The sequence below is a fragment of the Halichoerus grypus genome, chromosome 11, assembly GCF_964656455.1.
Source record: "Halichoerus grypus chromosome 11, mHalGry1.hap1.1, whole genome shotgun sequence".
Lineage (NCBI taxonomy): Eukaryota > Metazoa > Chordata > Mammalia > Carnivora > Phocidae > Halichoerus > Halichoerus grypus.
In genome coordinates, this window is record NC_135722.1 from 58,108,972 (window position 1) to 58,122,396 (window position 13,425).

General features: G+C 38.6%; 1 protein-coding gene across 2 annotated transcripts in view; it reads right to left on the minus strand.

Annotated features, from left to right (window-relative positions):
• Positions 1–13,425, minus strand: part of TENM4 (teneurin transmembrane protein 4) — a 2,958,785-nt gene that overhangs the window by 986,550 nt on the left and 1,958,810 nt on the right. For both annotated transcript variants that reach the window (XM_078058602.1, XM_078058603.1), the window contains one exon: positions 7,423–7,485. The gene's annotated coding sequence lies outside the window, so the exon portion shown is untranslated. The remainder of the gene's footprint in view (positions 1–7,422; positions 7,486–13,425) is intronic.

A 13,425-nucleotide genomic window follows, 5' to 3' on the forward strand; every position in this document is an offset into this window, starting at 1 on the left:
AACCCTCTCAAAAAACTAGGAATGATGGTAATTTCCATAACTCCTACAGAAATCATACAGCAAACATCCTCCTTAATAGAGAAATACTGGCAAAAAGCAAGTGCAAAAAAAAAAAAAAAAATAGAATACAGCAGAACTGTTTCTATTTGCAGATAATATTATCATTTACCTAGAAAATCCAGAACAAAACCCACTTAAATATAAAAATTAGATCTAATAAATGTATTTAGTGAGATAGTAGGCATAATGTCAATATGCATAAATCACTTGTAATTTTATATTCTAGCAGCTAATATGTAAAATATTTCACTTATAATAGTGTTTATAAAACAAGATATTTTGAAATAAATTTAGCAAAATATGTGCAAAAACTTCTACACTGAAAACTATAAAACATTACTGAGAGAAATTAAAGTAGATCTAAATAAATGCTCTCAGTTTCTTAAGAAATCAACTCATCTTGGTCTATAGATGCAACATAATCCCAATCAAAATCCCAGGAATATTTTTTTTTTTTGGTAGAAATTCACAATCTGATTCAAAATTTTTTTGGAGATGCAAGGATATCCATGGCAATCTTGAAAGAACAAAGTTGGAGGGCTAACATTACCTGATTTCAAGACTTACTATAAACCTACAGTATTCAAGATAATGTGGTCTTGACATAAAGATCAATAAGTAGATTGACGGAACAGAACAGAGAGATGGAAATACTTCCATTTACACAGTCATTTTACTTTCTAACAAAGACGTCAAATCCATCCAACAGGGAAAGGAATTTTTTTTATTGTGGTAAAATGACATTTATTAGATGTCATTTTTAAGTGACATTTCAGGGGTACTAAGTAAATTTATACTGTTGCGCAACTGTCACCACCATCCATCTGCAGAACTTGTCCCATCTTGCAAAACTGAAACTCAATACCCTTTAAACAATAACTTTGCCTTCTCTCTTCTCCACAGCCCCTGGCAAGCACCCTCCTACCTTCTATCTCCATGAATTTGATTCCTCTAAGTACCTAATGTAGGTGGAATCACAGTGTGTGTGTTTGTGTGTGTGTGTGTGTGTGTGTGTGTGTGTGTGTGTGACTGGCTTATTTCACTATCATGTCCTCAAGGTTCACCTATGTTGTAGCATGTGCCAGTATTCCCTTCCTTTTTAAGGCTGAATAATATTTCATATTTTATTACACACATACACACCCCACATTTGGCTTATGGCCACCTATTGATGGATACCTGAATTGCTTCCATATTTTAGCTATTGTGAACAATGCTGCTATGGACATGGGTGTACAAACCTACCTTTGAGATCCTGTTTTCAACTCTTTGGAGCATATACTGAGGAGTGCAAATGCTGAATTATATTCTGTTTTTCTTTTTCTTTTTCTTTTTTTAAAAGATTTTATTTATTTGACAGAGAGAGACACAGTGAGAGAGGAAACACAAGCAGAGGGAGTGGAAGAGGGAGAAGCAGGCTTCCCGCAGAGCAGGGAGCCCGATGCGGGGCTCGATCCCAGGACGCTGGGACCATGACCTGAGCCGAAGGCAGACATGTAACAACTGTGCCCCCCAGGTGCCCTGCAATTCTGTTTCTCATGCTTGAGGTGCAGTCATCCCATTTTGCACAGCAGTTGTACTCTTTTGCATTCTCCCCGGCAGTGTACAAGGGTTCCAATTTCTCCACATTCTCACCAACACTTGCTAAAAACATTTTTTGGTTAATAACCAGAAATGATGTTTTTAGTTGTCCCCATGGCTAAGACGTATTATAGTAATGTAGTAAAGGAAACACGGCTGGATTATAAAGGGGAAAGACCCAGGTGGACGCTGGAGGAATCCACACGCCCATTTTCTCATCCCTCCCATGAGGGAGGAAGCACAGCACACTCCTCCCCCAGCAACGAAAATGCAGCAAATGTGTGCAATGTGTTTGCCCAGGGAAGCCCATTAGAGACTCCACACTGAAGATTTTTACTGGAGGCTGGGCCCATAGACTCCAGAAAGGAAACGTTGTAAACAAAGGTTCAGGAATAGCTAGGTCCCTACAGAAAAACAAGAAACCCATGGTGGCCCTCCATCCCTACCTCCCACCATACACAAAATGGATTCAAATGAATTGTTTAACTCCCTCTGAGCAGTCCTGTGCATGTCCGCTCGGGAGGCTGAGGCTCAGAGCAGTGAATTCACGCTGCAATGCTGCACAAGTGAATGGCTAAGTCACACTTGGAGGCCAGATGTGTCCATCTTCTACACCTGTGCTGTTTATTGATCTTGGAGTTCCATCTTGAGTTTCACCTAATCATCTTTTTTCATCACTGAACCCCCGGGTTCAGCAGCAGCTGGTGCCCAGTAGACACCCTGTAAATATTTGTCAAAGAGATGGTTGCATGATGTCTAGAACACCCTGCTGTTATCTGAGCGCACGCCTTACCACAGTATACAGCCCATGCCTAGCAGCCAGCATGCTTCCCTGGCCGCCTCGTCTGTAAGGAGCTTGGTTTGCAAGCCTCATGCTTATAGACTGTAGCCAAATCATGAGACGGAGAGAGGAAAAAACAGACTAGTAAAACCCTGCACACTGAAACAAAAGTAATTTTTACCTAGAGAATTAGTAACAAATGAATTTAAAATCAAATATATTTTAGTTCAGGGGCCCCTGGGGGGCTCAGTCTGTTAAGCGTCCGCCTTCGGCTCAGGTCATGATCCTGGGGTCCTGGGATCGGGCTCGGCATCAGGCTCCCTGCTCAGCGGGGAGTCTGCTTCTCCCTCTCCCTCTGCTGCTCCCCTTGCTTGTGCTCTCTCTCTCTCTCAAATAAATAAATGAAATCTTAAAAAATATTTTAGTTCAAAATCAAGATAATTTTTCTTTGATTCCATTTAGAGACAGTTTGAAATATTCAATTTGCTTATCTTTAAAACTAAGAGGGGTCCATCAAATTCTACCTAAGATGCATTGCAATTAGTGGAGAGGGAGGGCTTGAAGGAAGAAGGGACTAGAAGAAGAAATAGAGAAAAAATTGTGGAAGGGAAGGCAGGGAAAGAGGAAGACCAGCAGAGAAGGAATGAGGGTGAGGGAATATTCCACTCATTAAAGAATGCACAGAACTTGGCTCAGTTTTCAGGTATGTAGATGGCCAGGACTGTGTCCTGGTGAGTTCTGCCTCCCCTGGGGGTTGGGATCCCCGATGCTCCTGGGGACGATCCAAATTCCCAAGAATAGGATGTTCTGCCTTTAAAAACATAGCCTCAGGCTTGAGAAAAGCCTTTGCCTATTTGTGTCACTGACATCTCTCAAAATAACATTGCCAAGCACTAGAGGAAACCCCAAAGGCAAAGGACAAAGGAACTAGGGGCGCCAGAGCCACTGCAATATTAATACAACACAGATTTTCTGAGTCTGTAAGAACTCGGCGTGGGCCCCCCAGGAGCGGCGCACGACCAGGGGCTCCGCCTGGCTTCTCGCTGTCTCGGGGCCAGGTCTGCCTCTGTCCTGCCACCATCACCTTATTTCTTGCCCCCCAGACCGCCTGCAAGAATCCTTATCACCTTCCCAACTGACGCCTCCAAAACCCTTTCTGTAGTTTCCCTGGGGAACTTAACACCCAGTCTCCTTTTCTCTTTCCGTCGTGGGGAAAATGACGCTTCCATAGTTCTCAGCCGCCTGGGTTGATGGACAGAAGGACAGTAGAGGCACCTGTTCAGCTGGAAGCATTTTATGATTTGATTGGGGCTCCTTATCCATTTGTAGAATTTGTCCCTCAAACCTGGGTCTTCTGAGAGCTAAACAGAGTCCTCTTAACAATTACATGGGGACAACAGGCATACATGGATTATTCTGGGCTGGATATGTGGCCACCCTAGGTACAGACTCACAGAAAATAAATACTCCAACCCCAAACTGTTGTCTTAACAGTTTGTAAGGAAAATTATCACACAAACAGTAGCAACAAGTTTGTTTTCTTCCAGAGAAAGAGGAAGCAGGAAGATGAGCACAAAAGAGGAAACAGTGTAGGTATTAATCTTTATAGGTGCTGGAGTGGTTTGTTCATAGCTTCGGTCTTTTTGCTTCGGGCTTTTTTTGTTTATACGGGAGATGCTTGTACTTTGAAATGTTAATTGCTCTATTTCCTTAATTCTAGGAGGAACACTCACCGAAATCTGAACGTGTATTACAAGGGATGCTGGAAAGAACTCTCCAACTCCTAGGAAAAGGAATAATTTGTGACACAGTTATTATTGCCTGTATATGTATGAACTTGGCAGTGTGTAGAAGGTAGATCTGTTCAAATGGATGTCTTGGATGAGATATTTGCATTGGTAGCACTACATTTGGAATTTTACACTGAATTTAGATATATACTAATTGCTCAAAATGTCCCCAGAGAGGTTGTACTACGGTGTCACGGGATAGCAAAAAGTTACGACAGGCGGGCAATGATCTGCACATCCCAGGCAGTGCAGTTAAAGTCTGTGGATACCACCAAATATCTCCTAGCAATTCAGAGGATTTTTGCATCTAATAGAGGTGGATGCTGACAAATCATGCTTCAAGAAGATCTGCCACTTAGGTGTCTGTGGTCTATCTAGCAGAAGCTAAGGCTGACTTTTAAAATGAAGTCTCGAGAGATAATTAGATCAAGTAAGCAAAAAGAAAATTATGTCTTTAACCACATAGCTAATGTAGATCCAACTGCGGCCTCCTTCCATTTTCCCTGAAATCATGCCGTCATTTGCAAAGGTGTTAAAAAGGATGGAAACTCAGCTCACCCCACAATGCAACGTGTAACTGCTGACGGCCAAAAGGTTCCAAAGAATCCCAAGGATTAAGATGATACAGACTCAAATTTTGATAGTGACACTTAAAATAAGCAGTGTGTATATGAGTAGATAAATTAATGCTGTTGATTAGGTTTTTTTAAAGTGAGTTTGCACATAAATAAATGTGCACTACAGAGGTAGTATGCCAGTAACCACACCCGTAAGAGCCCCCAAACACTGTCATTGAGTCAGAGGTCCATTTCATAACTGCTATTGTCTTAAAGTTAAGGAAATATGCTTGCAAGTTCCACAACTGCCTTAATCCTGGCTAGTGGAGGCTCCACCATCAACTGGTTAACTCGGGTGCCCACCCCGGTGGGACTCATTCAAGACAAGTAGTAATTAGGACCATATCATTTCCAGAACCAAGAGAAATCTGACCAAGAACCAGGTGTAGCTTGGAGATGAAAGATTTGTATTCCTGATATTGGTATACATCTTAAGGAGAGATACCGGTGGTTGAAGAAAAATATAATATCTGATAGCAACGCCCTGCAGAATAATATACAATAATTTAATTTTGACAGCATTCATATCACATCGATACAGCAATTTAAAACATTAGCCCAATGTGAATTACTGAGTGGCTATTGGAATATTTAACATTAAAGGTAAATGCCGATGAGAATGGATTTATTTGTCTTTAATCCTGAGTAAACCTTAGCCTCAAAGTAAAACAAAGCATTCACAGACTGTGCTTCTTAGATTATTTCTTTCGATTTTAAGAGTCTCACATGGAAGATTTAGAATCCACCAGACCACTCAAAAACCTGAGGGAAATGGCCAAAACACATCATCTAAAGGGGTAATCATTCTTGTGGTACTAACACTACTATTCTTCTATTGTTTTATAGAATATTTACAGAAATATTTTTGTTGAGATTATGGACAAGTTATTTTATCCAACTTACCATAAAAGTAAAAACTGATTTCAAATGAAGTTAACATACTATTTCCTGTTATATAAATAATTGTACTGAAACATGTGATACTCTGTCCTATATTAATGTTAGCAATCAAACTAAATTAAACACTATTGTAGAGATATAAATAATTCCTACAGGTGTGCTGAGGGACACACCAGAAATGTTCCTTGCAACTTATTTCAGATGGCATTTTAGGATTTTAAGACGGGGTAATATGTTTTTCAAATGTAATTGAAATTTCGATTTTGCTTTTTATGATGTAAAAAAAATGAAAAGATTTGAGTATACCAATGTTTTCAACAATGTGCCAACAATCCAGAAGTGATTACACTGTACTTGAAGGGAAAAATGAAATGGAATTGGCCTAGAACCAAAAGTAAAAATAGTAAGGCTTTTGAGAGGTGTGGTGATAGGAATGTGGGAGGAGAGGGAGGAAGATGGAAACAGGGGGGTGGAAGGCATGTATTGACTTTATTTTCTGAACTCCAAATCAAAGTATAAGGTCTAAGACTCCAAATATATCAATGAGAGAAAGGATAAAAAATTATGGCTGCCCCAGAAAAATGCAAAAATGATTGCTCCAGGAGTGCATAAAGAGGTACTGAAACATTGACAAAGGTGCTAATGGAGGGAAGAGAACTACAAAAAGAAACCAATTATTAGAAAGTGAATTATATTTTTTGAACCTATTTCTGTTTTCTCCAAATTATTATTAGTCATACAGGCAAATGTGTGAGTATAAAAAATGTGTTATGTTAACTGCCTTCTGAGTACATTTATTATTCTCAATCTGCATTTACACATCAAGAAATATTTTGCGCTAAAAGCAAGGAACAACTTAGTCTCCAGAATGAACTCTTTTCTTTATAGAAATAAAAGACAAGCTTCTTATCACCCACCTCTAGGTACTGTGCCTCCCAATAAACAAAACTCCAAATCAACCTCCCTCAAAAAACAACAACAACAACAATAAAACAGAACAAAAAGGCCAGAATAACATCCCAGTCAATCATTCAAAAACTATAAAACATGCTCTAAAAAGAGACCAGAATAGATATCATGTCTGGAAATATATTCCATTCTTCCAAGGGAATGCAACTCATGGAAAAGTCTGAAATCTTTTCAAGAAGTCTTGAAATATCTCATTTTAACGTCTACCCTCTGATTTTTTTCTAATCGGGGGCAAACTATCTCATCATCAACATTTCAACGACATTTCAAACAAAAGCAGGCGTGGAAGCAAAGTTTCATTATTGAACATCAGGCGCACTTCCAATGTGAATAAATGATCACATTTTGAAGAAGACAAAAAAGGAGTGCTTTTTAATTTTTCAAATATATTTGTCACTTTGTAACAGGATTCCTTTGAACGTAAAAAATCTCTAGAGGATTTAAATTTTATATATGCACATAAACATTTGCATTATACATAACTGATTGGCAATTCAATGCTGGCCTAAAGGGAGTTTACCTCTAAGGGGTATAGAATACCTATATACTGAGTGGTGTACCGAGCTACAAACATGAGCAGAACCTTGAAGGCTTTGGCAGGAGGTCTGAGAATCACGAATACAAAAAGGCCCAAGAATAAAAAGTACTATTCAAGGCAAGCTTTACCATAATTTGGCTCATGACCAAAGGCGATAAACAGAAGATAAAGAACCATATAACTCACCAACAAAACCAGTTATTTGGGGAGAAGGACCTGTGGAAAATCCAAGCTCTCTCAATGACAGACCTGTAAAGACAAAGAGGAAAAGAGTGTTGTCACTCTTGTGGAAGAGGAGACGTTTGTGAGCAGGAGGCAGAGTTGACCATAATTTGAGAGAAGTGTATTATGAGGCAGGCTCGGGTGTGTGGAGGGAAGGAAAGGGAGAACGCATAGTAGAACTACCTTGCTTCTACTTCTTCAGCTACAACCCCCTACGTCTCTGGTATCACTACCTCTCCTGGCCCGTATATTGAGGCCAGTTCTAGCCCTCGGTCAGAAGTAACTGGCAAAGTTTTAATGAAAACCCTCTAACGTACCATTAGATGCATTTTTGCTGGTCTTTCTAAAATATACATCTTGTCAAGCTACTTCTCTGCTTAAAATAGCTTCCCACTTTAAGGGTCACGGCAAAACTCCTTACCAGGATTTATAGGGTTCTTCAGGAGCAGATTCCAGGCTCTGTGCCTTCCTAGCTTGCTGTCTCCTTCCTGGCCTTCCTAACTCATTTGCATCCTTAGAAAGTCACTCACTCACCCTCACCCATAAGCCTTTTAGTATGGGGACCCCTCTGGCTGGAAAGACATGCCTTCCCAATTCCCATAAGATCTCTTACCAGCTGACCCCATTCATGCTCAGGGCTCATTCAGTTATCATCTTCTCTGAAAAGCCCCTTCTGACTACCACGCCTATCTCAGGCGTATGTGCACCATATACTAACAGCACTTTCTTTTTCTTTTCTTTCTTTCTTTTCTCTTAAGATTTTTTTTTTTAATTTATTTGTGAGAGAGAGAGAGAGAGAGAGCACAAGCAGGGGGAGCAGCAGGCAGAGGGAGAAGCAGGCTTCCCGCTGAGCAGGGAGCCCGATGCAGGGCTCCATCCCAGGACCCCGGGACCATGACCTGAGCCGAAGTCAGACGCTTAACTGACTGAGCCACCCAGGTGTCCCAACAGCACTTTATTTCTAATTCTACCTGAGCATTAACAGTTTGGGTTGTGAAATTTTACCAAATTTTACCAAAGAATCTGGTCTTTAGAGTTTTGTATTGTGATAGATCTTATTCATTGCTATACTGTCAGTATCTAGTAGACTTGCTGGCATATAATAAGTGCTCAGTAAGTGTCTGATGAACGGCTCTATAGACTGAATGAATTAGAATATGATAGAACAAGTCATATTAGAATACAATAGACTAATTCACTCAATCAAGCATTTATATACCAGGCACTGAGCTAAATTCATTGTAAATATTTGCTTTCCATTCTTCTTGCCTAGATTCTGTCTTCAGAAGGTGCAAGTGACTTGTCTTGATTTTCTAAATCTATTCTGTTCTCAAGACCATTTATTGTTCAGCCTTCTCACTTGGGTTCCTGGTGCCTAATTATCAAAAATGAGTGTTTGCCTGATGAGACCTGTCTAGGTGGACTTTCTTGAACTAGTCTCTTAACTCATGTGACTACAGGAGTCTGCCAAAACTCTTACTGGTTTTGAATGAGGCTTTCAGCTCTTTTTGTTATGATAAGAGCTTTGAAGCTATAAAAGGCCAATAAGTTATTTGGTTTAGTTAAGCCATTTGGTTTAGTTTAAGAGGCTAGCAAACTACAGCCCATGGGCTAAAATCAGCCTTGTTTTGATAAAATTTTATTGGCACACAGCCTGTTTTGATAAAGTTTTATTGGCACACAGCCATGCCCATTTTGTTTACATAGTGTCTACGGCTACTTTGGTGCTACAACAGCAGAGTTGAGTGGCTGGAACAGAGACTGTATGACCGGCAAAGCCTAAAATACTTACTATCTGGACATTTGTATTAAAAGTTTGTCAACTCCTGATTTAGATCATCTTCCTGTCTAAGGATGGCATTTCCCTATATGACATTCCTGACAGGTGGTTATTCAGTCTTTCACTGAAGAATTTTTAACTCTTGAAAAAGCTCATTTAATTATTTGCTGGAAGATCAAACACAGAAAAGCTCTCTCTTGTGTTAAATTAAATCTATACGCTACGAAGGCATGGAACATGACAAGAAGGAAAATCCACAGTGTTAACTTTCTTTGGTCACTTGTATATTTGAATTATAGACTTTTTTTCCTACTTATTACTTTTCTAGATTTTTTTTACATCTTTCTTTAATGAGTATACACCGCTTCTATAAGTTAAAAATGATAAACACTTTTACCTATATGTCCTAGATCTGTCTACTTAGGTGAGTTCATTGTGGAGGTGATATAATCTTTCCCATGAATTTCTCCGTAAAGGGAGATTGTCAGTTCAATACAAGGGTGAAAGGAAAATGTGGTAGCCCAGATAGGAACATCAGGGGAAGCAGATAGCTTCTGAATTGTGTTGGTGGCTTTAGTGGGTCTAGAATAAGAAAGTAATGAGGTTTAAAAGGACATTGAGAATTACCCTATGAAAACAAAGTCATGCGATACTCTTCTCATTGGACTTTCTGCCTTAATCTACTTTTCCCAAAATTCTTGAGACCACCAAACCTCAGGGCTGGAAGGGACTTTAAGGGTCTTTGATCTTCCTGGTATAGCCCTTCAGATTTGTCTACATTCCCATCTCTGCAGAATCATACTGACAATCTTTGATCTCTCATATTGAGATTGATCTTCTGGAACCTTCCATTCACTGGTCCTAATTCTCTCCCATGTGACCCTACAAACCATTCTACTTTCTTTTCTTCACAGCAACTCTAGAGAAGTTTAAATCCCTGAATTTCCTCCTCTTCCACTGGAACATCCCCAGTTTTTCTCATGTGACACTGTTTCTGGTTCCCTCACTAGCCTATGTGCCTTCTTAGAATATATTCCAGTTAGTTCCTATTTCAGGTGTGGTTTGCCCCAAGTCAGAGTAGCACCATCACCTTCCCACTTTGATCTAAATCACTTCACCATATTATCCATGGGAAAGACCACAAATTTATGTGATCATTTTATTTTATATTGGATATTTAGTTTTTTTCTATATTTCTCTTATTATAAACAGTGCCACCTTAAGATCACTTCCCCTCCATGTCTTTCTCATACTTAGTACTATTTTAAAGATTTGCTTCCCAGAAATTATTCCGTTAATAAATACTTTCTGATTGAAAATATATAAGATGATATAGTACAAGCAAATTTTAAAGATCACTGAACCCAATCTCCCATTTTTAAACAAATGCACTTGACTGAGAACAAATAGCAACTTAACAGAACTCACGCACCAAACTTCAAACTAAAGGATATTTTTATTATATCCCTCTTCCATACCCACTCCCTCCCAAAACTACTATCTGTATCTATTTAACAAGGCACATGAAGTCCAGGTGAGTAGTGTATACCTTAGAAACAGATAGAACAATTTAAAAATAATAAAATGTATGGTGATTAACATAACATAATAAAATAAAAATAAACATAAAAATAATAAAAAATAAAACAAATCATGAAATTACGCAAACCAAAATCCACTTGAGAGGATATAATTTTGAAAATATTTCATTCTCAATAATCTAGATTGCTATAGAAAACAATCAGATGGGTATGAATTTTTAGAATATGAAGGCTTCTATATGGAGAATAGTGTTTAATTATTTATAGCTTATAGAATGGCTCATCTTTTTCAAGCTTTCCTATATGAGAAAGGTTCTTCCATTATAAACACGTATATACAAACACAGCTTCTTGGATTATATATAGGATTTGCCTCAAAAGCCTTAAAAAGACCTCCAGGCACTAGTGCCACTTTTAAAACCCTAGAGAGTGAAAATGCTGATCCAGCGCTCACTTGGAGCAAGACAATTTCTATGTGCCAGTCAGGCAGAGAATATCCTCCAGTACTACCTCTGTTATGTTAACTTTGGAAATACTTTTTCTTCGTCTTTTTTCTTCATTTCTTACTTTCATTTTGTACCAGTAAAGGAGGATAATGAACAACATTTTCCCTTGAGTTTTATGCATCCTTTAATTAGTAGATATCCCATTTCCACTGACTGCCAGGCATCATGTTGGACATTAAGAACACAGCTATAAACAGATAGGTGTGGTCCCTGCCCTCATGATTTTCACCATGTCAAGTCCCCTTCCTAGTTGCTGCAAACAAACACTATGATCTTTAAATCTCCGATTCTGGCTTTACCTTCCTCATTGTCAGAAAGACGGCTGAGAAAATGGATAATCTAATGAGGCAAAAGTAACAGAATTATTTCAGAATCTGATCAGTTTACAATTATCTCTATTTAAGCCCCCCACCTCCTTCCATAGAATAGACCCCTGGCAGCTGCTTTGAATAAAGATACTACCTTCCTGGCCACAGTTGCTTGGACCAAGTGCTGCCATCTTGGTCCTCAGAATTCTTTCCCAAGAAGTTTGGAAGTTGGATCAAGAAAATTAGGTGTTTTTTTGTTTGTTGTTTTTTGTTTTTCAGGTGGGTGAACTGTAATGTGTACATTTGGGATCTGAAAATGGACATTTGGGAGCTTTTTTCTTGTGGACCAGAGACCAAAGAAAGCCAGTCTTCAGAGGAAGAAGAATAAAGTGGCCATACAGAGAGGGACAGAGATGAGAGATGGAGAGAGTCTAGATAGGGTTCTCAGCTTCATTTGTATTCCTGACCCTGTTTTTTAGGAGACAACATTTTTCTCTTGTAATAAATCCCACTTTTTTGCTTAAAGCTACTTCATACTGGTTTCTGTAACTTAAAATCAAGTGACCTAACTAATATGCTGGGGGTGGGATGGTGGGGAAGGTGCCACCTCAACAAATCCAAGTATAATGGTCTCATAGTGAGGGTAACTACAGTTACTCTAAGAAACATTGCTAGGCAGCAGTTATAAGATAAAAGGGAGCTATATGCCCAAACTTGATGTAAGTTAAAAGGAAACATGAAAATGAGAGGTAATAAAAATTCAGGGCTGCCAGAATTTCAGAGTTAGCGCAAAGAGTCTACTTAATCAGAGAGAAAGAGCCTTGGAAATGTAAATTAAGGGAAAAAAATAGAGATGAATTTTAGTTATCATCAGTCAAGATAAAGCATTAAATACTGCTCTTGCATTTAAAGTACTGAGACTCATTGTTTTAACATGAAAACCCAGATTTAAACCTAGAAATCACCCCTAACTCATTAAAATGGTCACCTAAAAAGGTGGGATGGTTATTCCCATAAAGCTGTGTAAATCAATCCTAGAATGCTTGTTGTTCAGATCACATGGTATACAACTAAAGAGGATACTAGACAGATCCCAGCTGGCTTCACAATTACCAGCTATGTGACATCAGGAAAGTCACTGAAACTTATATAGGATTTAAGTTTTCATTGGCAAAATAAGGTGGTAAACATGCAACTTCAAGGATTTCAATGAGAATGAATGAGATACTGTAAGTACCCTAGGGCCTAATATAAAATCTGTCACTTAATATATGTTGGTTCTCTCTCTTTTTGGTTTTTGATGATACATTTATGTTTTTGGTCAAGCCAAAAGGCACTTGGAAGAAAGATTAGTAAATATTGATAAGGTGAGAAACGCTGTTTAAAGCAAGGAGAGATTTTACAACACATATTTATTTAGCACCTAATATTTGCTGGATCCAGTGCCAAACTATCAGATAATGAGACATATTAACTTCTCTCATATTAACTTTACAAACATAAACTTTGATTTTCATAATCACAATTGACATTCCAAATGAGAACACAGCATTCACTAGAACATAACTATGTCACAGAAACTGGGGCCAATTAATTCTTATTCCAATGCCACATGTCCTGAAATGGGTAAATACATGAACAAACAAATAAGTCCTCCCCTAGCACACTGTATTGTGATTGGCTACTTTTCTTAAGGTCTAGAAGGACTATAAGCTTTGTAAGGTAAGCTGATCTGTTTCTGCCTGATTAAATTCCCAATTTTGAGCATATTGTCTGATACATGATAGTTATGTAGGAAGAAAGGAAAAATAAAAGAAGAAGAGAAGGAAAGA